Below are 25,733 nucleotides of genomic sequence, written 5' to 3'. Positions count from 1 at the left end.
GCCTATCACCATTAAGGGACTGCCCTCAGCCCTATAAAGAGATGACAAAAGACCACAGTCCCTTGCGGTTCATTGAATGCTCTCGTGGTGCTGGTGAGTTATAGGGCCTTTGGCTTTGCTTGATTTACTGTGCTGGATTTCGAACCCTTGCTCTGCTCTTTTGACTCCGCCTACTGGACTTGTTTGCTCTCGATTGCCTTTTGACTTTGTGCTCTTTGAAGATTATTATTGTTGTTTCATGGGAATAAAATACAAGAGAGTTTACATTTGCCGTTTTGTGACTAGGTGGGGTTTGATGGTCGTACCAAACCCGCCACCCACCATTGGGCATCTTTTTAAGACCTTTGTGCTCAGGACCTGTCTAGTTCAGAACAGTTATAGAGTTCAGTGAAATTCTTATTTGCACCATGATGAGTGAGTAGGACCCACCGCCCCACCCACCCACTCACAAAACTGTGGTCTTCTGTACTCGACAAATCTCAGAACGCATTGGCAGCAAATGCAGAAATCAATAAATGAGGTGAAAAGGTGGTGGTGGTGCCTATGAGGAGCGCCCACTAGTGGCACCAGCTGATAATGCTTTGGTACTTTGTGAGTTTTGTTCACAGTGCTCCCTGGTGTCAGGGGGAGGACAACGCTATTGAAATTAATTTCTCTTACTTTTAATGTCTTGTAATCGTAGGAGTAGTTTTAATATTCAGAGGTCCATAAAATCAGTTTTGTCACATGGACAGAGTCAGGTGACATTCTTACTTGCACATGGTAACCTACATGTCACCAACTCTCCAGGTCAGCTGAGGGCCAGTTCTGAAGAAGAAAGTTACAAGTGAGGAGCTATAAAGTTAGCATAACAAAAAATGACCAATTAGCAATATGACAGAAATCCACAGAGCAAAAACGTTCATGAACAATGGAATCGATTTTCACCCAACAGTAAAGTTTTGAATCATTTCTTAAACACATCGAGGGAGAGAGCCATTTGGATGGAGGTGGGGGGGGACATATCTGGGTGAGGTGGGTGGGGACACATATGGACGAGGTGGGTGGGGACACATATGCACGAGGTGGGTGGGGACACATATGGACGAGGTGGGTGGGGACCCATATGCCCTGCCTGTGCCTGAAGAATAGGTGGCACCTGACCCTCTTAGATGGGGTGCACTCATCCCCCTGAAGCAGCACGCACGTTTCCCCCGGCCAGGACCTACATATGAGATTAGTCTGCAAGGAGATGTGACACCATTGAGTGGATATCAGTCTGTTTGGGAACAAGTGTGACAGGACAAGGTGACAAAAGTGGCCAGAAGAGTCTGGAACAAAATACAAGGGAGTTACACTTTCTTGGTAAGAAAAATCCCAGCAAAGCCATTTTCGACGAGAGAGAACTCCACCAAACCAGAGGACCCTCAAAATGCTTCTTAAACAATAGAGGGACTCAGAGTTTGAAAGGGAGGTGGGCAGCTTACTGCACCAGCTTGGAGCTACATATAATTTAGAGTCTGAATGGAGATATCGTACCAAACAGAGGTGGCATCACCAGATGCCATCCACTCACATCAGCACACAAGAGGGAGTGTGAAGGAGCAGAGGAACTTCCCAAGTGATCTCCACATACATAGCTAGTGACCCATTGAATGCTCTGTAGGCAAGCATCAGGGATCTGTGTCACCAGACAACATTCATCAGCCCACCTGAGTGGCCGAGAAGAAGCACAGGACCTCATACTCGGTGCTGAACCCCTCACTACTCGGTAGGCAAGCATCAAGGACCTGACACTTAATAGGTGGTGTGGTGCTATAGGAAGCCAATGAGGAGTGATGTGTGCCCACCTTGGCTGGATGAACAACAGACATGCCGCTACATTTGGAATCATCCACACATGCCGGACCCCCTGGCCAGCAGAGAGCTGCAGTAGTCCAGATGTGACAAGACTAAAGCCTGGAGTTGTGCTGCGTACTCCATAAGATATGGCCTGATCTTATACAGAGTGGACCTACTAGACCACTGTGACGGTCTAGTCAGTGAAGGAGAGCTGCTCAATAATCACCACCACCACAAGGTTGCCTATCGGGTGTTAACATTAATGTGAACAGAGATGGGGTGCAGAATAGATGGACAAGCTGGGAAAACAGGAGGGTCCATCCTTGCCAAGGTGAGTTGGAGATGGTGCTGCATCAGGGAGACATGCAGAGATTCTGGATGGAGGGAATGACAGGTACAACTGCATATCTTTGGGGCACCCCTGGGCCTGCCTGATGCCCTCTTGACATCCCTCATCACCATGGCATACTGTACAGTAGGATCTGCCCAAACCGCCAGAGGGCAGCCCCAGTGATGCCAAGGTGAAGAGAGGGTGGTTGACCGCCGTGACAATAGCAGAGGAGAGATACCTGACCTTGACACTTTGGTCTTCTTTATCTCACCAATCTCAGAATGCGTTAGCTGCAATGCAATATCAGAACATTAAGAACTTGACCAAAAGTGATCAAAAATGATATGAAACAGTGTGCTGGTGCCTATGAGTAGCTCCCCCTAGTGGCACCAGGTGACCCTGAATGTTCTCCACACGGCAGAGTTGCATTGGTGAGTATCAGAGGGGCTGCTCTTTGTGAGTTCGGTATACACTGCCCTCTAGTGGTCAGGGGACCAATACTAATAAACTTAATCTAATTAGTATTAATGCCACTGCTACTAGTACAAGACCCAAGAGAAATAATTTCACTAGTATTGATCCCCTGACCACTAGAGGGCAGTGTGCACTGAACTCACGCCCCCCAATCTGGTGTAATCACAGAGTTACAGTGGTGAGTACCAGATCGGGTGAAGCCTGCAGTAGCCTTAGAGAGTTTAGAGCACAGTGCCCTCTAGTGGTCAGGGGATCAATACTGATAAATTTACTTATTGTGAATGCTTCTGCTATGGAAAAAAGATGATCTGCTGTGGCAACCCCTAACAGGTGCAGCCAAAAAAAGAAGAAGAAGAAAAAGTAGAAATGTTTCTACTACTAGTACATGAATGCTACTACTACTAGTACAACACCCAAGAAAAATTAATTTGTCAGTATTGATCCCCTGACCACTAGGGGGCAGTGTGTAGCAAACTCACTAAGGCCAATGCAAATGAATCCCAATCGGGTGTAACCACAGAGTTACACTGGTGAGTGCCAGATTGGGTAAGCCTGCAGAAACCTTAAAGAGTTTGGAACACACTGCCCTCTAGTGGTCAGGGGATCAATACTAATAAAATTAATTAGTATAAATGCTTCTACTTCTAGTACAAAACCCAAGAGAAATTAATTCATCAGTATTGATCCCCTGACGACTAGAGGGCAGTGTGTACCAAACCCACTAAGGCCAGTGCAGGTGACCCCCAATCTGGTATAACCACAGAGTTACAGTGTACCAGATTGGGTGTAGTCTGCAGTAGCCTTAGAGAGTTTGTAACACACTGCCCTCTAGTGGTCAGGGGATTAATACTATGATGATACATTTTATTTATATAGCGCCTTTCCCTTGTGCAAAGAAAAGACAACGTACCACTAAAGCACAGGATAGCATAGCACAAGGGACACCTGGAGCCCAAATAGCTTGAAGGACACTCCTTTTATCAAAACCATCAGCACAATATGGCATATCAGACCGGGGAGGTGGGAGGGCACACATTTGGGTGAGGTGGGTGGGCACACATCTGTGTGAGGTGGGTGGGCACACATTTGGGTGAGGTGGGCTGGCACACATCCGGGTGAGGTGAATGAGCATACATCTCTCACACATCTGGCTGAGGTGGGTGGGCACCCATATGCCCTGACTGTGCTGGTAGTATAAGTGGCACCTGACCCTCTTAAGTGGGGTGCACTCATCCTCCCTGAAGCAGCATACCGATGACTGACAGGCCATCAAGCGAGGGACCAGGGGGCTCGTTCCACACATTAACACCTCATTCTTGAGTGAGCGGCGTCTGGCCCCGGGGTGGTCTCGTGGGGCTACGCGTGTGCAGGCCAGCTGGCCAGCTCTGGGAGTACCAAAGGAAGGACGGGTGCCGGGGCAGGAGGACACTCACCTCTGAGTTGAAGCGGATCTGGCAGACGTTGCAGGAAATGACCGGCCTTTTGGTCTTAATCAGCGGAACACCAAACGTGTGGTTAATCACAGCCTTCTGGACGGGGTCCATCTGCAAGGGAGGAAGAGGAGGAGGAAGAAGAAGAAATGTTTAGTTTTAGTCTTTCATTTTCAGAGAGTGAATCCCTCCTCCCATGCTAGATCCCAGAGCGTCTCACTAGAAGACGAAAACTCGCAGCATTTAGCAGCGGCAGCAAAAGTCCAAAAAAGATGGCAGCCCCCTCAGCTTGGGGTGCTACATAGGACTTTGGCCAGCTTAAACAAAGAAAGTGGCATGGAGGGGTGAGGTGGAGGTCAGCGCCAAGGAGCCACAGATGGATGGGATTTGCAAACACCTACTGAAAGGTTGGGGGTTGGCTTTGGCGGGGGTCAAACATCTCACACGCCGTTTACATTCCTCCCGAGACAGTAATGGTCTGCAGGCTGACAGCACCGGCCGCCTGAGGGAAGCCAGCAGACGCAGAGACTGATGAAGGCTGTCAGCCCACCGGCCCCTCAGCTTCCAATCCATTGGGGGTGGGAGGGGGGACTTCAATATGAGAACATGAAGGGGCGTCATGCTAGGATCACTCACACATGGCGTGACATCCCTCACTCACTCCCTCACCTGCTCAGTCACACTTGACTGTTCATAACACTACACCATCACTCACACTGGTGTCTGTGCTGCAGTGTGGCGCCACTCACTCACTCACTCACTCACCTGCTCAGTCACTCTTCAGCAGCACACACTGCACTCTGTCACTGCTTAGTCGGTGCAGTGCAACACCTTTTCACTCACTCACCCCTCCTACGCACTAGTTCATGTTTTCACCTAAAAGATATCATCACCCACACACACAGTCATTCACTCACTCAATCACCAGCACTACAGTACTGTTTACTCACAGCTCACCATTTCACCACAACACGCCTTTACTCGCACTCTCACACAGTCATTTCTTCATTCATTCACTTGTTCACACTGTAATTACTATACTACTCTATATAATCATTCATTCACTACTTCATTAATTCACTCTCTTTAGTTTTCAGTTTGGTATATTGTCACTCACTCACTCACTCACTCACTCACTCACTCACTCACTCTCTCTCTCTCACTCACTCACTCACTCACTCTCTCTCTCTCTCTCTCTCACTCACTCACTCACTCTCTCTCTCACTCACTCACTCACTCTCTCTCTCTCTCTCTCTCTCACTCCTCTCTCTCACTCACTCACTCACTCACTCACTCACTCACTCACTCTCTCTCTCTCTCTCTCTCTCTCTCTCTCTCTCTCTCTCACTCTCACTCTCTCTCTCTCTCTCTCACTCACTCACTCATGTTTTCATATATCTTCATTCCCTCACTTACTCACAGTTCATTGTTCACCATTACTCTCTCACTTGCTCACTCCATCCACTGTCTAACACCACCACTCGCACTTTGTTCCTGGCTCAGTTACCCACATCACCTTTCTTTATTAAGTGCCTTTTCCAGCTTGCCAATGGAGTCCACAGAGAGGGCACTATATACACAATAGGGTGACTGACATGACTGCTCCATTATAACAGAGCTCTTTGATACACCAGGATGACGCCAGCTTCTCTAAAAGCCCTGTGTGCTACGGGTGACCCTGAAGGGGACTCTATGACTGACATTGACATTCCACCGAGCAGCAGTCCTCCATTATATTGTTAACTGCTGTCACTCTGCACTGTCTGCAATGAGACCCCATGACCAGTTCACTTTTCTCCCCTGTTTACCCCTCACTCCCATGACTGGTCACTCTTCCCCTCCCCTGTTCATCTCTCACTCCCATGACTGGTCACTCTTCCCCTCCCTTGCTCATCCCTCATTCCCACGACCAAGTCGCTCCCCCTTCCCAGAGCACCTTTGAAAGTCCCCAGTCAGCGCTCACTCCCACAGCAGCCCCAGGGGAGGTAGCTCAGCGTTCCCGCTCTTCCATTCCAGAGTGATGAACCCCCACGTCTGCACCTCAATGAGGTTTTATTAAGAGTTTCATTTTTCTCTCAAAGCATCAGAATTCCATCGAACAGCAGCTTCAACAAAAGAGACCCCGACTGAATGAGAAAGCGGGGGCCATGATCTTCCCGTCCTCCCAGCACCAGCGGGACTCTCAGCGCTGATATGCCGGGAGGTTTCACCGCAGCTTTCAGCCAAGCTATTTCTGCGTGCCAGAGCCCTGCCCTGCTGCAACCCAAGCATGGAGTTATTTTAGGAGACGGAATTAGTCAATTTGCAGCAGAACCTCCGCTAATGAAAAGCACTAATGCCTTTCTACATGCCGGAGGGGCTGAGAGCACAGAGGGGACAGCAGCTAACTGAAGGAACAGCCTGCCTTTGTTCCTACGATACAAAACAACGTGTCTGTTTCTTTGGTAAACATGCCAAAAATCGGATTTATAAAGGGGTGACGTCGCAGGCCTCAGTGATCTGACAGGATCCAGCTACAAAAATAAGGACTGAACCAAACTCCGGGGAGCTGAAGCTCTGGTATCTGTCTGGAGCAAAACGCATACAGCCTGAGAAAAATGCCAGAGTCTGGGAGCGGAAAAAGTCAAAATGTCTAAAAACATAAGAGGGCAGGCCTCTGAGATCGGACAGACTCACACACCTGTGCAATTAGGATGGATGGATGGATAGATAGATAGATAGATAGATAGATAGATAGATAGATAGATAGATAGATAGATAGATAGATATGAAAGGCACTAGATAGATAGATAGATAGATAGATAGATAGATAGATAGAGTGTAAGGCACTATATAATAGATAGATAGAGTGAAAGGCACTATATAATAGATAGATAGATAGATAGATAGATAGATAGATAGATAGATAGATAGATAGATACTTTATTAATCCCAAGGGGAATTTCACATTTAATAGAAGCTGCAGGTGATTTAAACACCACGGAGTAGTGAAGCTGGTAAAGTCAGACTGTGAGTCAGAATCAGACCTTAATGGAGTAAAAACGCAGACCTCTGGGAACTGGCAGGATCAGGCTAGATGTTTGAAATCGAGGGCTTTGAGATTTCACAACACGACATTCATGATAGACTGTCATCTCAAACTATGACAGAATCAGACCCCCCCCTCCCCCTCACCCCCACAACAGGCCTTTTGTAATCTTCCATGGTCAGTCACCCGGGTAAGTCAAGCTATCACATTACATGATCTAATGTCGGTCCTAAGGAGGTAATGCTTTGGTTCTTGTATGGTCATTCAGGGCCAAACCCTTCAGTATGACATTGCAAACACCCATCATCAATCAGCACGGCAACTGGGCTATTATAGCATGTTATTTGCTAAAATTATAATTGAAAAAGCATTAATGTCATATGATGTTCCAAGAAGGTGAAACTGCGGGCCTTGGTGTGCTGTCACAATCAGTTACCAGTGCCATAAAGATCACTTTTCTGTACTTTGAAATGGCCACGATTCATGGAGTTAGTGTGCAGGTCCATTCTGATCTGTCAGGATCAGCTCCTAAGGAAGTGTACATACAGTCCTTTGGGGTCTGACATAAACACATGCCAAAGAGCTAAAAGCCGGGCTGATTTGTACACTGACAAGATCATTCACCAGGGGAGTCAGCTTACACAATTATGCAACCTGACATCATTAGGCTTCAAGAAATGAAAAATACGCGGGCCTTTGTGATCTGTCAGAATCAGACCCTGAAGTCAAATGTCATTTCATCAATGAGATAAAGCTGGGTGTCTTGAGATCAGTTGAGCTACAGTCACGGTTCTGACTTTATAACCCAGTGACGAGTATAGGGTTATTATTTCGAGTCCTGATGTGGATAGAATCCAAGGAGGTGAAGGTGCAGATTTTTGTGATGAGTCAAGACTTGTCCATAGAGATCATTTCTACAGTTCTTCAATATTATGTGATTTACACATCATTAAACTCCAAAACAAAAAAAATGTACAGGCCTTTATGATCTGTCAGGATCAGCTCCTAAGGAATTATACATAAAGTCCTTCTGGATATTATATGAAGAGAGTGCAAAAACCTAAAGCTGCGGTGTCTCTTAATTTGATATCATCAGTCGTCAAGATAGTCAAGCTACTTAATTAATTCATATAAGATCATTAAACTATAAGTAAAAATGTGCAGGCCCTTAAGGTCTGCCAGGATCAGCTCCTAAAGAATAATAAATAACGTTCTTTGAGTTCTGACATGAACAGATTCCAAAAACCTAAAGCTGCACTGTCTCTTAATTTGATACGATCAGTCGCCAAGACAGTCAAGCTACTTGACTAATTCATATGAGATCATTAAACTATAAGTAAAAATGTGCAGGCCTTTATGATCTGTCAGGATCAGCTCCTAAAGAATGAAGTACAGGCAGAGTCCTTTGTGGTCTGACATGAACACATGCCAAAAAAAGCCGGGCTGATTTATACAAAGACACAATCAGTAATCAAGGGTGTCAAACTTCAGTATTATGTGATATTCACATCATAAAACTCCAAAAGAAGAAATACGTGTAAGCCCTTAAGGTCTGACAGGATCAGCTCCTAAGGAATACTACATAACATTCTTTGACTTCTGACATGAACAGATTCCAAAACCCTACAGCTGCAGTGTCTCTTAATTTGATACGATCAGTAGACAAGATAGTCAAACTACTTGATTAATTCATACAAGATCATTAAACTATAAATAAAAATGTGCAGGCCCTTAAGGTCTGCCAGGATCAGCTCCTAAGGAATTATACATAAAGTCCTTTGGATTCTGACATGAACAGATTCCAAAAACCTAAAGCTGTGGTGTCTCTTAATTTTATAGGACCAGTTGGAAAGATTGTCAAACTACTTAATTAAGCGATATGAGGTCATTAAACTCCAATGTACAGGCCTTTGTGATCTGTCAGGATCAGCTCCTAAAGAATAAAGTATACACAGAGTCCTTTGGGGTCTGACATGAACACACCAAAAAGTTAAAAGCTGGGCTCATTTGTACAAAGTCGCAATCAGTCAGCCAGGTAGTCAGACTGCAATATTATGTGATGTGCAAATCATTAAACTCCAAAAGAAGAACAATGTGCAGGCCCTTAAGGTCTGTCAGGATCAGCTCTTAAGGAAATATACATAAAGTCCTTTTGGATATGACATGAACAGATTGCAAAAGCCTAAAGCTGCAGTGTCTGTTAATTTGATACGACCAGTCGTCAAGACAGTCAAGCTACTTGATGAATTCATATAAGATCATTAAAGTATAAGTAAAAATGTGCAGGCCTTTATGACCTGTCAAGATCAGCTCCTAAAAAATTAAGTATAGACAGAGTCCTTTGGGGTCTGACATGAACACGCGTCAAAGAGTTAAAAGCCGGGCTGATTTATACAAAGACACAATCAGTCATCAAGGGTGTCAAACTTCAGTATTATGTGATATACACATCATAAAACTCCAAAAGAAGAAATATGTGTAAGCCCTTAAGGTCTGACAGGATCAGTTCCTAAAGAATAATACATAATTTTCTTTGAGTTTTGACATGAACAGATTCCAAAAACCTACAGCTGCAGTGTCTCTTAATTTGATATGATCAGTAGACAAGATAGTCAAGCTACTTGATTAATTCATACAAAATCATTAAACTCTAAGTAAAAATGTGCAGGCCTTTATGACCTGCCAGGATCAGCTCCTAAGGAATTATACATAAAGTCCTTTGGATTCTGAAATGAACAGATTCCAAAAACTTAAAACTGTGGTGTCTCTTAATCTGATACGATCAGTAGACAAGATAGTCAAACTACTTAATGAATTCATATAAGTGCATTGAATTATAAAAAGGTAAAAATGTGCAGGCCCTTAAGGTCTGCCAGGGTCAGTTCCTAAGGAATTATACATAAAGTCCTTTGGATTCTGACATGAACAGATTCCAAAAACCTAAAGCTGCAGTGTCTCTTAATTTGATAGGACCAGTTGGAAAGATTGTCAAACTACTTAATTAAGTGATATGAGGTCATTAAACCCCAATGTGCAGGCCTTTGTGATCTGTCAGGATCAGCTCCTAAAGAATAAAGCATACACAGAGTCCTTTGGGGGTCTGACATGAACACACATCATAGAGTTAAAACCCGGGCTGCTTTATACATTGACACGATCAGTCAGCGGGGCAGTCAGCTTACACAGTGATGTGATCTGACATCATTAGGCTTCAAGAAATGAAAAAAAAAATATGTGGGCTTTTGTGATCTGACAAAAATCAGACCCCCGAAGTCCTATGTCATTTCATCAGTCAGCGAAAGCTGGGGGTCTGAGATCTCACTTTGAGGAGTTACAGTCACGATGGTCGGCTTCTGACGTTATAACCCTGTGGCGAGTGTAAGGTCCCCATTTTGAATCCCTGACGTGGTTAGAATCCAAGGAGGTGAAGGTGCGGGCCTTTGTGATGAGTCAAGATCCATCCACAGAGGTTATTTCTACAGTTCATCGAGACCTGATAACGAAATACAAGCAGTCCCATGTGACTGGACAGGATCAGTCACCGCTTTGTGTTCTGAAATGATTAGGATCGGAGGAGTTCAGGGTGCAGAGGTTTGTAAGTGATCAAGATCAGTCCATGCAGAGTTACAGCACATCTTCTGTGCTCTAGTATGGTCAACACTGGAGTGGTAAAGCTGCAGTTTTACTTTGGGTTTGGACAGAATCAGACTGCCAGGAGGTACAATTGCAGTCTGCAGTGATAGGACTGGATCAGTCACCACTTTGCATCCTGAAAGGTTAAGGATCCAAGAAGTTAAAGGTGCAGCATTTTATAATTGGTCAAGATCGGTCCCAGCAGAGTTTCGTCTTCTGTATACGCTGATCTGGCATGGCCAAGCACCCAGACTTCTAAAGCCTGACTCTGACCTTAACGAGGTATAACTGTAGGACGTGAACAGTCGCCAATGAAATTTTGTTTTCTTCAATTGTTAAGTTCCAGGATGTTAAAGCTACAGTTCTATTGGATCTGGCAGAATCCGACTGTGAGACTGCATTCTCTGGTGAAGTGACATGATCAGTCTACAATGATGTAAACCTTGCCATTTTGTGTTCTCAAGTGGTTAGGCTCCAGGAAAGGGGAAGGTGCAGCCCTTTGGTGGTCCGTCGTGATGACTGGCCAGTGGAATAATGTGGCAAAGAGACTCAATGAAGATAAAGTGGAAGGCCCGCATACTCTAACAGAATCAGACTTACTTGACCAGTAAGCTTGAGGGAGAGCGGTGTTTGTGTCATTGAGGAGATATCAGAATCAGGATATGAGAAGGTAAATGTCACAATTTTCCAGCATCAGAGGAATAAAAAAGGGTGGTCATGGGACAAAATTAGACTCCAAGACAGTAAAGCATGCAGTATCAGACTTCAGATTTCACCTCGGTGTGTTCAGACACAATCAATTTTTTGATGGCTGCAAGCTTTTTATGATCTGTCAGGAACAGACACTAAATATGTAAAGCTGCAATTCACCGGGTCCTGACAGGATCAGTCAGCTGGTATGATCTAATGAAGCCACTCACCCTAACATAAAAAGAAAACTGCAGCTCTTTATGTTCTGACAGCATCAGGCGATGCTGATAGGATCAGTGAACAAGAAGGTTAAACTTCATCCCTTCACAAGCTGATGAGATCAGTCATCCTAGCAGTTATTTGTGACTTGACAACATCAGATTGAGTCTTGACAGGATCGGTTTCTATGAAGGTAAAATTGCACCCCTATGCATTCTGACGAGGTCAGCCACCCTGAAGGCAAAAACCCTGCAGTTCTATGTGGTCTGACAGGATCAGTCTATACTACAATTCCCTGGGATCTGATAGGATCAGTGAACAAGAAGGTTAAACTTCATCCCTTCACAAGCTGATGAGGTCAGTCATCCTAGAGGTAAGACCAGGCAGTTATTTGTGACTTGACAACATCAGATTGAGTCTTGACAGGATCGGTTTTTATGAAGGTAAAGTCACATCCTGTGCATTCTGACGAGGTCAGCCACCCTGAAGGTAAAAAAAATAAAACCCTGCAGTTCTTTGTGTTCTGACTTCATCAGGTTATGCTGCACTTCATTGGGTCCTGATGGGATCAGCTATCAAGAGGCTACAGCACACGTGTCTCTTTGTGATCTGATGATGTCAGTCACCCAAGTAGTAAAGATCTACAGATCTTTGTGAGCTTACAGCGTCAGATTTGGTCCTGAACAAGATCGGTTGTCAAGAAGATGAAGATGTGTCCCTTTGAAGTTAAAAACTTCAGTTCTTTGTGTTCCGACAACCCCTACACTACAACTGCGATTCATTGAGTTCTTGCAGGATCAGTCACCAAAGAAGGACAAGCAGCAGTTCCTTTGTGAAATGCTGGAATCAGACTATATAAAGAGACTACTATTTGAACTCTCTGACTTGTTTGACCTCAGGGCCTGTTTGGTGTTTCCCCAGATCCTAGTCTTTTAGCACTGAGCCGATCAGTCGCTCCCGGTTCAGTCCCCCTACATACAGAAAACAACAAGCATCCGGCGCACCAACCAATAGTGTGCAAAACAGTCGAAAAAAAGCCAGCCCTAGGCTCCTGACTGTGGGAATGAGTTTACTTTTCGAAAACGGCTTCAGCACTGAAGAATCCTCTCCCCACCTCCCCATCGGCCCAGCCCAGCACATCAAAGAGATCAAGAGAGAGCCGACTCTTACCTCTCTTGAATAGCGTTTGTGGATGCCAGAGCAGCTATGCTTTCAGCGCTGGCATCCCGGCATCCCGAGCTGACTGCCAGCCCTCCCACTGTTGACTTCAGTGACAGGAGCGCGTGAAGAACAGCTTGTCTTGTGCGAGCTTGTGAGCGCAGCCAGGGACACTCGCCGCAGAGACCTCCTCTAAGCCCGCCCCCCAAGTCCGTCGGCAACTCCTACTTAGGCTTCCCGGCTGTTTGCTTTCTCTTACAAGCCGCTTCTCCTCTGTGCACCCCTCTCTCTCTCTCCCTGGCACACATACATTTTCTGTCAGTGACAAAGCCTCCAAGGGTCAGAAAGAACACCCCTATCTCATCTTACTTTCCTCTCACCCCTCTCTGAACTGTGAAGCCTCTGTTTGAACTGAAGCAGTGAGCTGCACACCTTTACTCGAAACCACATAGCTAATGGAGCCATCTGCTGGTCAATCGGAAGAACTGCTGATGGCTCATGCCGAGGATTAAGCCAAACATCGCACAGCTTCTGATATTTTACACTCCTACTTTCTATGGAGCAGTTGTTTCGAATTCTGGAGGGATTGCGCTCGAGTGCGGACCATGGCTGGAGCGGTTCGTGCAGGTGTGTGTGTGTGTATGAATGCGATCCGACACGGGACTGATCTAACTAACAGGGGATACGTACTGTGTGTTATGCCTGGAACGGATGCTTCCTGTAATAGTTACGCTACGCTATTGCTGTTGGTAATTACGCAATCTCAAATATAAAAAATAAAAGCACGCACGTAACGTGACCCGGTTCGCAAAGCTACCAGTCAATCAAAACCCGCCCAACACCTGACTCAGGGTCCCCTTATTTCTCTCGCGATCAGACAGGTGCTATCAGTCTGCTATATAGTGCCTTTCAAACCTATCTACTTAACTATAATATAGCACCATTTTATCTATCAATCATAGAGTTTGTTTCCTATACTGTATATATACGTATTTAATTATACAGTACCTGTCACTCCTACTTATGCATTATATAGCGCCTTCATTTCTTGATTACGATATAGTGCCTGTCACATCTATCCATCTATCTGATATCTGCTGACCACATTAGAAAAAGTGTTGTAAATTCGCTTGTGATCAGCTTAGTCAAAACAAACAGAGGGGGCGAGAAATGATCAGCAGCACCCTGTGTGGCCGACGATCAAAGCCCCCTAATCTCACACAATAGGAGTGATGTGCACAGGTGGGTATTCTGCACCGTGGGGACATTAACTCTGAGCTTTGGAGTAAAATTAGCGGTAGTGCGATTTTGATCAAATGTTGACCTCGGATCACAAGATATGAGTAGGATCAGTGCCTTGGGGGGGCACTGAGACGTTCATTTATGTAACGTTATTCATACTTAGCATGCTGATATTAGAGGGGGTCATGAAATAGTAACAGCGTGCAAACCTGGAGTCACAGTGTAATTATAAGGCATTGGACGTGGTGATCCCAACAGGTGCAGATAGGGCAGTGACAAAGTGCTGAAGTTAGTGGTCACAGAGTACTGGTCAGTGGCTGACCTCGAGTCTCAATGCATTGTTATGGTGACCTGGAGAGGAACGCTAATGGGACAGAGACAGACTATCTATCTATCTATCTATCTATCTATCTATCTATCTATCTATCTATCTATCTATCTATCTATCTATCTATCTATCACCTTTCACTTCTACAGTATCTATCTATCTATCTATCTATCTATCTATCTATCTATCTATCTATCTATCTATCTATTATATAAAACCTTTCACTTCTATCTATCTATCTATCTATCTATCTATCTATCTATCTATCTATCTATCTATCTATCTGTCTATCTATTATATAAAACCTTTCACTTCTATCTATCTGTCTATCTATCTGTTGATTTCTTTAATTTACGGCCCCCCAGGTCTTCAGTTGGGTGTTAAACTGGAGTTTTCAGTGTGCTGAACTTGGTGGGGGTCCTGGGTGTCTAATAATCTGCACATCCGGGGTCACTGAGTGCTAAGAATGCAGGGTCTCAGAGGATTGCTAGAGAGCTGGGGTGTTTAAGGTGTGAGCTGAGGCACAGGCCGGTGGTCCCCGTGTATCTGAGCTGCTCACCTGAGCTCGTCCATGATGTGTTGAGTTATTGCGGACCCCATACTGGTCTGGTGTTCCAGTACATTGATACGATACTGGTTTGGGATCTGACAGGTTGCAGGTGTGGGATTGGAGGGTCTTAAGAGAGTGCTGAGCTTAGGGATGTTCAGATAGTGACCTTGGATTATAGCCATGGTGCGAGATGTTTAGTTACGAGACATGTTGATAACATACGGACCCCAGGATTAGACGTATTGATTGGGGGCAGACATGGCTGGGGTCATAGGGTCTTGACTGAGTGCTGAGCTAAGTGGCCACGGTAAAGCGATCAGACATTGACTTCTGGTCCCAAGGTATTTTTAGGGGTCATGACTTTAGGGGACTGTGAGATGTCTACTTATGGGACATTTTACTAACATATTGACTGGGGTTTGAGTGTGCTGATAAGGTGCAGATACGGGGTCATAGAGTCTTGACAGAGAGCTGAGCTTAGTGGTCTCAAGGTATCGACCAGATGCTGACCTGGGGTCACAAAGTGTTTTTAGTGCTGGCCTCGGCAGGGGGGCAGCACAGTGATAACCCTGCTGTCTCATAACAAGGAGGTTTGAGTTCAAGTCCTGGTCCATATCAGCATGGAGCCTGCATGTTCTCCCGTGTTTGGTTTCCTCTCACAGTCCACAGACATACAGGTTAGGTGGACTGGCCGTGCTAAACCGGCCCTTGCTGTGTGTGTGTGTATTCACCCTGTGATGGGCTAGCACCCTGTTTAAGGGACTGTCCTGCCTTGTGGCCAATGTTTTCTGGGATCAGCTGCAGCTTCCCTGCATCCCTGCTTTGGATAAGTGGGTTAGGAAGACGGAAGGATGGATGGATGAATGAAGAACCTCAGGGGGCTGCGAGATGTCTACTAATGTTTCATTTTTATTACATGCTGATCTGGGATCAGGTGTATTAGGGGTCTTACTGGGGTGTTCAACCTAGTGGGGTGCTGATCAGATGCTGACCTTGGGTGACAAGATGCTTTTAGGGTCACATCCTATGGGGGGCTATGAGATGTCTACTCAGGGGACATTTATGTGACATTTGGAGCTGACGTTTGGTCACAGGGTCCTTATAACAAACTGACCCGGGTTCAAATGCACCAAGCTGTGGTCTCAGTGTTTTGTGAGGTTACCAGGCATTGATTTAGGGGCTAATGGCTATTTCTTTTTAGAGTGGTCCCTTAGGGTCCCAAGGGTATGACAGTTACTACTGACCATTTGGACGTTTGAATTTCTGGATGTTCACAGAGTGGTCTGATGAAGGGGGGGGGCATGTTGAAGAGGGGGTCTCCAAGAAGAAACTGACGGGAGGTGGGCTACCTGCAAAGACACACACACACACACAAAATTTAGAAAACTCACTGCAGTGAAGTTGGGGAAAATCCCGGCGGAGTGCGGAGTGTCCAGCGGAAACTGCAGGAAGGGTTTCATGTCCAGGTGTGGCTGCATCACAGTGGGGGTCCGCAGGAAGGCTGGAATGGCCCCTGGGCGGTTGATGCTGCCTGCAGAGAGAGAAGAGGGGAAGAAACCCATCAGCCAAAGTAGAGATTGAGTTACGGCGTCCAGCGGCGGCCTGAAGAGCAGCTGGGAATGACATCTTCATTAATGTGCCGCGTCTCGCTCAAGGAGCCCACTTGTCACTTGGAGAGCTTTTTACTTGTGCTTGTTAAATCACTCTCCCCTGGCGCGGTGACAAGAAGAGGTGGCAGGCCGAGGACACCCTCGAGGAGGGGGTGAAGGAGCGGTCAGCGATTGGCTGAAGGAGCCGTGCAGCGAGCACAGGGACACAACACCCCCGAGCCCCAAGGCCACTGTCCCACCACAAACAGCTGTCCAGTGAAAATCTCCGCAAATCCACCCAGGAAACATAAGAAGCTTAGACAGAAATCCAAAAATAACCAAACTGAGACAAAGTGCACAGGGGGGTCCGGAGAATAAGAAACATTTAGGATCACAGACAAGGGACATGGGGGTCAGGGTCTCAGTGGGGTAAATTAAGGGGTCAGGAGTAAGGAGATCATGGAAATTTAGGGGTCAGACATGGGAAGGAGGGGTCAGGGTCACACAGATGTGGGACAGTAGGTTTCAAGACTGGTTTGTCCCCACTGTCCCACAGCTGCGACCTCCTCCTTCAGAAGCCCCTTCAGTCACTCCATAAATGTTCATTATCTCTCCCACAACTCCAACCATCTATGACCAAGTCAGGGGGTCCCAGCTGTGGGGCAGTAGGAACAAGTCGTTGGGGGTCTTAGAGGTAGGACAGTGGGGCTCCATTCACAGGAATAAGGAAAAGAGAGAAAGGTCATGATGGAGGCCTGGTGTTGTGGTGTCGCAGGTATGGGACAGTGAGGTTAGGTTAGAGGTTCCAGTCATAGGACAAGGGTGTCGGGGGCCACACGTGTCAGAAAGTGGGGTCAAGTCAAGGGTCATGGCTGTGAGACAGTAGAGAGATATAAAGATTTAAGGAGAGACTGAAGGGTCTGTCAGAGGGTCACAGCAGTGGGACAGTAGGGACATGTCAGGGGGTCACAGCTGGAGTCAAGTCAGGGGTCATAGAGGTAGGACAGAGGGGTCAAATCGGGGGATAAAGAAGTGAGAGGGAGGAGTCATGAGTGCAGACATGATGAACATTTTGGGTGGACTGCAGAGCTTTTTAAGGGGGATCATAGGTGTGAAACAGTGAGGTTAAGTTATTGGTCACAGTGCCCCAGTGCCAGTTGTTGAACAGTGGGTTCAAGTCAGGGGTCACAGCTGTGAAACAGAGATGATCTGGAGTAGAGAGATCTAAACACTTAGAGAGACAGCCGGGGTCACAAACTGGGGACAGAAGGGGTCAGGGGTTACTTTTGTGGGACAGTGAAGTCATGTCATGGGCCACTGATATGAGGCAAAGACTTACAATGGAACATACTGCAGGGACTGCTTAAGGGGGATCACAGCTGGGATAAGTCAGGGTGGTCATAGATGTGGTGTATAAGAATTAATATTTAGGGGGATACTGCAGGGGTCACAGACACGTGACAGAGGAGGACAATGTTTACTGGTGTGGGACAGTGGGGTTGTGCCAGAGACCACAAAATTGGGGACAGAAGAATAATGAGTGGAGAGATAATGAATATTTAGGGGGAGACCCAACAGAGGCGTTGGGGTTAGGGGCCGTGTCAACGATATGAGTAAGAAGTTAGGGATATGGGACACATTGGCCAGGAGTGAAGTCACAGGCCTTATAAACGTCATCATGTGGTAGAGAGGAGTGAGAGGTGTGGGACATTGAGTCAGAAGTGGGGTCACAGGTATGGGGGTCAGAAGGGGATTAGAAGGAAATAAAACCTTCAGACAGCAAAAGTCAAGTTAGGGGGATATGAAAATGATAGAGCGCAGTCTCATCCTCCAAAAAAATATATGTAAAATAAGAGGATCCAAAGTAGGGGTCACAGCTAATTACCATTCAGTAAATGGCCTGAATGTGCAGTGTGGGGCTCAGGAGACAGCAGTAAAGGGGGTCAACATAATGGTCACAGATTTGAGATAGAGGGTGAGCGTTAGGGGACCCGGGGTCACAGAGGGAGAACAGAACCCGGTTAAGATTAGTGGGGTGAAGACAGAGGTGATGTGCAGGTGCTGCTTTAGAGACAGAAGTCAGACTTCATGTAATATAGTGCCTTTTACGGTGGCAGAACAGGACTGTAGAGATCGGTGAACAAACTGGCCCCACACTTCACAGATACTCACAAACATCAGCAGCTCTGTTAGCCTGATGGCCCATTTTAGGGGATTGACAGCCCACTGAATGTAACTCAACTCCTAAAGATAGGACAGAACATCTTTGGGATACAAACAAGGAAGGAACACAGCTGTGTCCAAATGGAAAGGTCTATAAAGTGATGACTTGGGAGTGTGTGTACCCCCCTCCCCGCACCTCTCTCCCCAGTCCTAGAGTAGGAGGTGTTAAGAACAAAACCAACAAGCTGGCATTTCTGCATGATGGGGAAAGCCTTCCGCTGGCTAGTCTCCTGATTCCAATATAAATTCCCAGAATTCCTACGGGGGTGGGGGTGGGTAGGCTATACTCTCTTTCTAGCAGCTTTGCATGTCCATCAAAACCGAATCGAATGTGACTCACGTCTTACAGCTGTCGCCGACAATCACACTCTTATCAGAAAAGTCCAAACTAAACAAGAGGATTGTGAGGAAACATGCAGGCGGTTATGCACCGCTGTGCCAAGTGCACCATACAGGCGAGGGGACATGGTGATGCTAAAGGCCCTCTTTCAAAATTTCAGGGGACTTTCGTTCTCTTTGCTGTGCCTGAAGCAATCAAAAAATTCCACCACACAAGGAGCTTATAATACGGATAATCGGCTAATGATGCTGAACGACAGGAGGAAGGGAACAAGCTGAGAATGACTAAAGATGGAAATGAAAAGGTCCATCAGGAATGAAGGGTGCAGGGCTGGATGAAGGTGAAGACAGTGGACTCTTCAAGAAGTCTGAGAAATCTGAAAGGAATGAGTGCAGAATGGGATGAAGGCGGCCATCGGAGAACATGTGGACAATGGATGGAAAAGTTCAGAAGTGGACAGCTAAAGAATCGCATGAGGAGATCAATTGAACGAGCGAGGAACAAGATGAAAGTGAGGGTGAACATCAAGTGAACATGTAGTCTGAAGAATCATATTAGGAGATTAAATGAATGAGTGAGGAACAAAATGAAGGAAACAAATGAAATCTAGGAGAGAGGGTGAATATCCGTGAACATGTGGAGAAATGAATGAGAAAATTAGAAGAAGAATGTCTAAAGAATCGCATGAGGAGACCAAATGAAGAATCATATTAGGATATCAAATGAATGAGTGAGGAACAAAATGAAGGAAACAAATGAAATCTAGAAGAGGGGGTGAATATCTGTGAACATGTGGAGAAATGAATGAGAAAATCAGAGGTGGACATCTGAAGGAATTGTATGAGGAGAACAAATGAATGAATGAGGAACAAAATGAAAGAAACAAATTAAATCCAGAAGACAGGTTGAACATCTATAATGGTGCTACTCAAGGAAGGAAACTTCAGCTCCCAGCAGTCCCTGCAGTGGCTCTGATTGGTCGTCTGCTGAGGGTGCTGAGGCTGCTGGGGAGAAGGAGGCCAGCACGAGATTTAAAAGGAGGCCAGTTCTACACAGACACAGAGAAGTCTTTTGTTGTTTCATGTCTTGAGTTGCCTGCCTGTAGGCCTTGCTGTTCACTACCTGTGGATTCTTGTTCTTCTCCCGGATTATCTCCTATGTGTGTGAATGGACCATCTGATGTCTGCCTTCTATGTGAGGACTGATTTGGATTCGGTGTCGATCTTTGAAGAAAGGAGAGCCCATCATTCATCATCTTCAGGAAATACCGGCAAGGCCTGTCTTTATATTCTCATACAGCGAGGTGATCTCTGGACTATCCATCTCCATCATTTCATTCCATCAGTTGCCGTTTTTCATGGACTTCATTGTGTGTGGTTTCTGTTAGTGGTTTGCTATTACTGAATTCGTGTTTATTGTATATCATCGTAAAAGGGACTGGGGTTGGATTGTTGTAGTTTGAATTGTTTAATACAGCCTTCTATTTCTGTTTTATTATCAGTTGCTTTTTTGTCTCTGTCAGGGAGTGTGTGTGAGTTGGGCCAAGGCTGGGTGTGTTCCTGGGATCCCCACCGAAAAAATAAATAAATCACCGTCCTATCGAGGGTGTGAATCTTTGCTGGGTGTTTTTTTAATCTGTTACACATCAGTGAACGTGTGGACATCTAAAGAATCGCATGAGGAGATCAAATGAATGAGCGAGGAAACAAATGGAATCAAGAAGAGAGGGTGAACATCAAGTGAGCATGTGGAGAAATGAATGAGAAAATTAGAAGAAGAATGTCTGAAGAATTGTATGAGGAGAACAAATGAATGAATGAGGAACAAAATGAAAGAAACAAATTAAATCCAGAAGACAGGTTGAACATCTATAATGGTGCTACTCAAGGAATGAAACTTCAGCTCCCAGCAGTCCCTGCAGTGGCTCTGATTGGTCGTCTGCTGAGGGTGCTGAAGCTGCTGGGGAGAAGGAGGCCAGCACGAGATTTAAAAGGAGGCCAGTTCTACACAGACACAGAGAAGTCTTTTGTTGTTTCATGTCTTGAGTTGCCTGCCTGTAGGCCTTGCTGTTCACTACCTGTGGATTCTTGTTCTTCTCCCGGATTATCTCCTATGTGAGTGAATGGACCATCTGATGTCTGCCTTCTATGTGAGATCAAATGAATGAGCGAGGAAACAAATGGAATCAAGAAGAGAGGGTGAACATCAAGTGAACATGTGGAGAAATGAATGAGAAAATTAGAAGAAGAATGTCTAAAGAATCGCATGAGGAGACCAAATGAATGAGCGAGGAACAAGATGAAGGAAACAAATGAAATTAGAAGCCGACATCAAACTAGAAACAGTTCCTGGACTAGATAAACATGTCAGCAACAAACAGATCAAGAAGTCTGGAAGTCTATAAGCATAGAGAAAATGAGGAGGTCAACCAATGTTATCAAGAAGAGGGGAAGATCACCTATGAACATCTGAAAGGGGCAATGGAGAGACCAGCAATGAACAATTATAATGAATGCCTCCTTCTGTGCAGACCCAAGGAACAGGTGACCAAGCAGGTGATGGCTCTCCATTGTGTGGAACTGGATTTTAAAGACCCTCATCTGTGAGGTGATATAAAAACTAATGGAGACCATCAGCTCTAAGGCACTCTGACAACTCTGTGACAATGGATGGAAGTCCTCAGAACAAATGAGAAGGAAAGGCCGTGCTCAAAGCTAAAAGTTGAGATTCTCCACTATGAAATGTGTCAGTCGGGACGAGGGCCAAAAGTAATGAAAGACGACGACAGTTTTGCAAACCCATTAACATCTACCACTCTTCTACCTATAATTCCGGACTTGTCCAAATATCTGCTTCTAGCAACTTCTAAAAGCCTTCAGGGTCTCTGCTTGAAATCCACAACCACAGCAAATCTTCTTGATAATTCCTCCCATTTACTTTACCTGTGATGCACGTTAAGGCTTACCGGCCTGTCATTGCTTGGACCAGGCTATTCACCCTGTTTGCACAACGGGATGACATCCGCTAGCGGCCAGTCTTTAAGAGTTTCTCCAGTGTGCCGAGAGTTTTGAAAAAAATAAAATAAAATAAAATAAAGAGTGTGCTCACTAACCTCCTTAAACACTCCATGATAAGTGTCAGCTGGTCCTAATGACTTGTTCGATTTCAACACATTTAATCCCAGCTGCTCTTCTCCCTCTACAATTTCCAGTGTCACTCAGTCCCTCCTTAGTACTTCGTGTTACTCTAAGGAGGTTGCTGACGTCTTCACACACATAAAATTTAATAACGTACAAGTTTAAACCATCTGATATTCATTGTCTCTCCTTTAACTGTTCCAGATACTCTTCACTCCCTCCTTGACTGCTCTTTTACTACTAAAATATTGAAAGAAACCATGTGGGTTGTCTTTCTCCAATATTTCTCTCCAACTGTCTTTTAGCCTTCCTAATTTCCTTTTTAACCCCCTTATGGTTTGCACTGCACTTACTAGTCGTATGCGCCTCACTCATCCGTTTTTAGTTTCCTTTATAACTTCATTTTTAGCTCCACATCTATCCACCACAGAGTTCTCAGATTTCTTCTAAGTTTTGGGATGAGGTTGTTCTGCATTTTCACTTTAAACCCTAAGCCTCTGTTCTCCTCCACTGTCCTCACATTTATAAGCTTTGTCTTCCTGAGGTTCTGCTACATCTGCTCAAAGTTTGCTCGTACCAAAATGTATCTGTTTTTGGTTTTAAATTGTGTACCCTAATACAGAACTATATGTAAACTGCTCCACAACATGAAAGGACCCCTTTTGAATGAGAGTAAAGCAAGTCAATGACACTTGTGGGCTTTTGATCTGCTCAGTGAAGTAGCAGAGGGGCTTGTTCTTCAGTTTCAGCTGCTTTGGTGCACTAGAGGGGCCACAATGAGAAGACCCCCAAAACAGGAATGAATGGTTTAACAGGTGGAGGGAGGCCACTGACATTTTTCCCTCCTCATCTGTTTTGTCACTCGTTTTACATTTGGTTATGGTCAGTGTCACTACTGGTAGCATAAGGGCATACCTGGACCCTACAGAGCTGGCACAGTTAATCCAACTTCTCCAGGATGGCAGGCAGATCAATACGTGGCATTGCCAGAAGGTTTGCCGTGTCTCCCAGCACAGTCTCAAGGGCATGGAGGAGATTCCAGGAGACAGACAGGCAGTTACTTTAGGAGAGCTGGACAGGGCCCCTCGTAGAAGGTCCTTAACCCATCAACGGGACCCCCAGGTATCTGCTCCTTTGGCCAAGGAAGAATAGGATGAGCACTGGCAGAGCCTACAAAATGACCTCCAGCAGGCAGGCAGGCAGGCAGGCCACTGGTGTGAATGTCTCTGACCAAAAAATCAGAAACAGACTTCATGAGGGTGCCCGACATCCTCTAGTGGGCACCGTGGAGCTCAATTGGCTTTTTTCATAGAATACCAGAACTGGCAGGTCCACCACTGGTGCCCTGTGCTTTTTCCATATGAGAGCAGGTTCACCCTGAGCACATATGACAGACGTGAAAGGGTCTGGAGAAACCGTGGAGAACGTTTCATGCTGTGACATCGTTCAGCATGACCGGTTTGGTGGTCTGGAGGGACGCACAGACCTCTATAGGCTAGACAACAGAACCTTGACTGCCATTAGGTATCGGGATGAAATCCTTGGACCCATTGTCAGACCCTATGCTGCTTCCTCCTGGTGCACGACAATGCCGGGCCTCATGTGGCAAGAGGATCAAGGAATTGATCCCATTGACTGATTGACCTCAATCCAATAGAACATCGCTGGGTGGGACATTAAATTTCGATCCATCGGATGCCTCAGCCTATGCAGGAGCTCAGTGATGCCCTGGTCCAGATCTGGGAGAAGATCCCCCAGGACACCATCTGTCGTCTCATTAGGACATTGTCAGGCATGGCAGGGGGGTCATACAAACTCCTGAGTATGATGTTGAGTTGCTGCAATGAAATTTTGGCCAAATAGACTCGACTGCCTGCCTGCCACATTGTTTCCCTTTGATTTTCGGGGTGTCTTTGATTTCAGCCCTCTCTCTGTAGGTTGATCATTTTCTTTTCCATCCTGTCGTTCCTAATACATCACCATATCAATCCATAGCAGTAGACGGAGCCAGCAGGAGTTTTTTTTCCCATTGAGATCTGATGTGTTTTCAATGAGTTCCTTTAATTTTTTTTATACAGTATATATATAATATATATTAGCGAAGGTAAACAACAGTAAAATGTAAAACGGTGAAGCGCTGTGTCAATAACACCGAAGTTCTCATATTTGCATAAGGACACGCCCCCTTTTACCGTATTGTTCCTGGTGAGCCGCATACCTTTGCCTAGTAGTAGAAAAAAAAACCCTTAGAGTTAGCCGACTTATGTTTGCCTGCGTATTGAAGGTTTGTTGAGGTGATGGAAGCTGGTTAATGGTGGGTGACTGCACTCGATAAGCTGGCACACCTGTAGGACACCACACACCACAAAAGCAAGCATCACTTCTCCATCAGACAATGTGGCATAACTTCCTTAAACATTCAACTCTTTTCAATACATATGATTAAATAATACAATATGTTTGCTGTTGGCTTTACTAATGCAGAGTGTGTACTGGTATTTGATCTTGACAACATTTTTCTAATGGCTCAGCGATTGCCAGACTTATTACAATGCATGGATTTCAGGTTATGGTTAAACGTCCACTTCTGGAGTAATGTGTTATAAAGAAAAAAGAAAAACAGTTATTTTCTACAAAATTATACCGTCGACCTAAAAATATTGTCACCTCCTTTTTTACAGTGAAATTCTGGCAACAACAACTGCCAGTACTTTACCGTCAATTTAACATATAATAATAAAAAGCGGAGAAATCTATTATAACCTGCAGATCCCAATGGCCCGACCACCTTTACCCCTTCCGCGCTGTTGATTATTACAAAACACTAAATCTCCACAGACCTACCCCGTCCTTGTTGCTTTCAGGGAGATGCCAGTAACTTTCGGCTCCGGCGCTACCAAACAGTTTCGCGTTGTGTCCTCCTTCCTAGTAAGACAATGAACGTTGAGCCTATTTTTTTAACACGGTTATTCGTTTTGTTAAACCGCTGATTCTTATAAAAAGCATTCTATGGTGCGACACCATGATGCGCTGCGGTCAGCTAGTCGCCTGAGCGCTCGGTCTTTGCTGCCGTGTTTCGCGTTTCTCTGCCTTCCGGATTTCTTAAATCAACTTGAAATTCCTCCTCCGCCCCGCACCCGAGCAGCAGAACCCCACTGCGCTGCGTCGCCGCCGTGTGACTCAGGCTCGAGCCTTTGAAATTCTGTTTTCTCTGGAACGCATATTCCTGCAGGCGGATGTAGGGGCTTAGTTCTCCGTAACGATCAAGTAATTTATTTCGGTATAGGTCACTTTTTTTTTCTTCTTCTTCTTATTCATATTGGCTCTTCTACTTGAGCATCCACACTTTATTGAATATGTGTCTTAAATCTGTAGAAACGTAAAAAAAAAAAAGATTCATTACGTTTATTCTCGATCTCTTATTGAGGGTTGCATGTTCAAATCCCGTAAACGCCAGAAGTGCCCCTACTCCGTTGGGCTCTTGGGCAAAGCCCTTAACCTGCAATTGCTCCGTCCTGGGTTTTAATCTGCAGCAAGCAG

At 45.5% G+C, this 25,733-nt stretch overlaps 1 long non-coding RNA gene across 1 annotated transcript; it reads right to left on the bottom strand.

Moving 5' to 3' along the window:
- Nucleotides 1-4,040: 4,040 nt before the first annotated feature.
- Nucleotides 4,041-25,283, bottom strand: LOC120519379. The gene is made up of 3 exons (XR_005631464.1): nucleotides 25,038-25,283; nucleotides 16,296-16,435; nucleotides 4,041-4,170 (listed from the first exon to the last, which is right to left on the bottom strand). It is a non-coding gene; the product is annotated as an uncharacterized LOC120519379 (long non-coding RNA).
- Between the last annotated feature and the right edge of the window lie 450 nt (nucleotides 25,284-25,733).

This window comes from Polypterus senegalus, unplaced genomic scaffold (genome assembly GCF_016835505.1).
Source record: "Polypterus senegalus isolate Bchr_013 unplaced genomic scaffold, ASM1683550v1 scaffold_1842, whole genome shotgun sequence".
Lineage (NCBI taxonomy): Eukaryota > Metazoa > Chordata > Cladistia > Polypteriformes > Polypteridae > Polypterus > Polypterus senegalus.
This window is presented reverse-complemented; position numbering and strand designations above follow the sequence as displayed.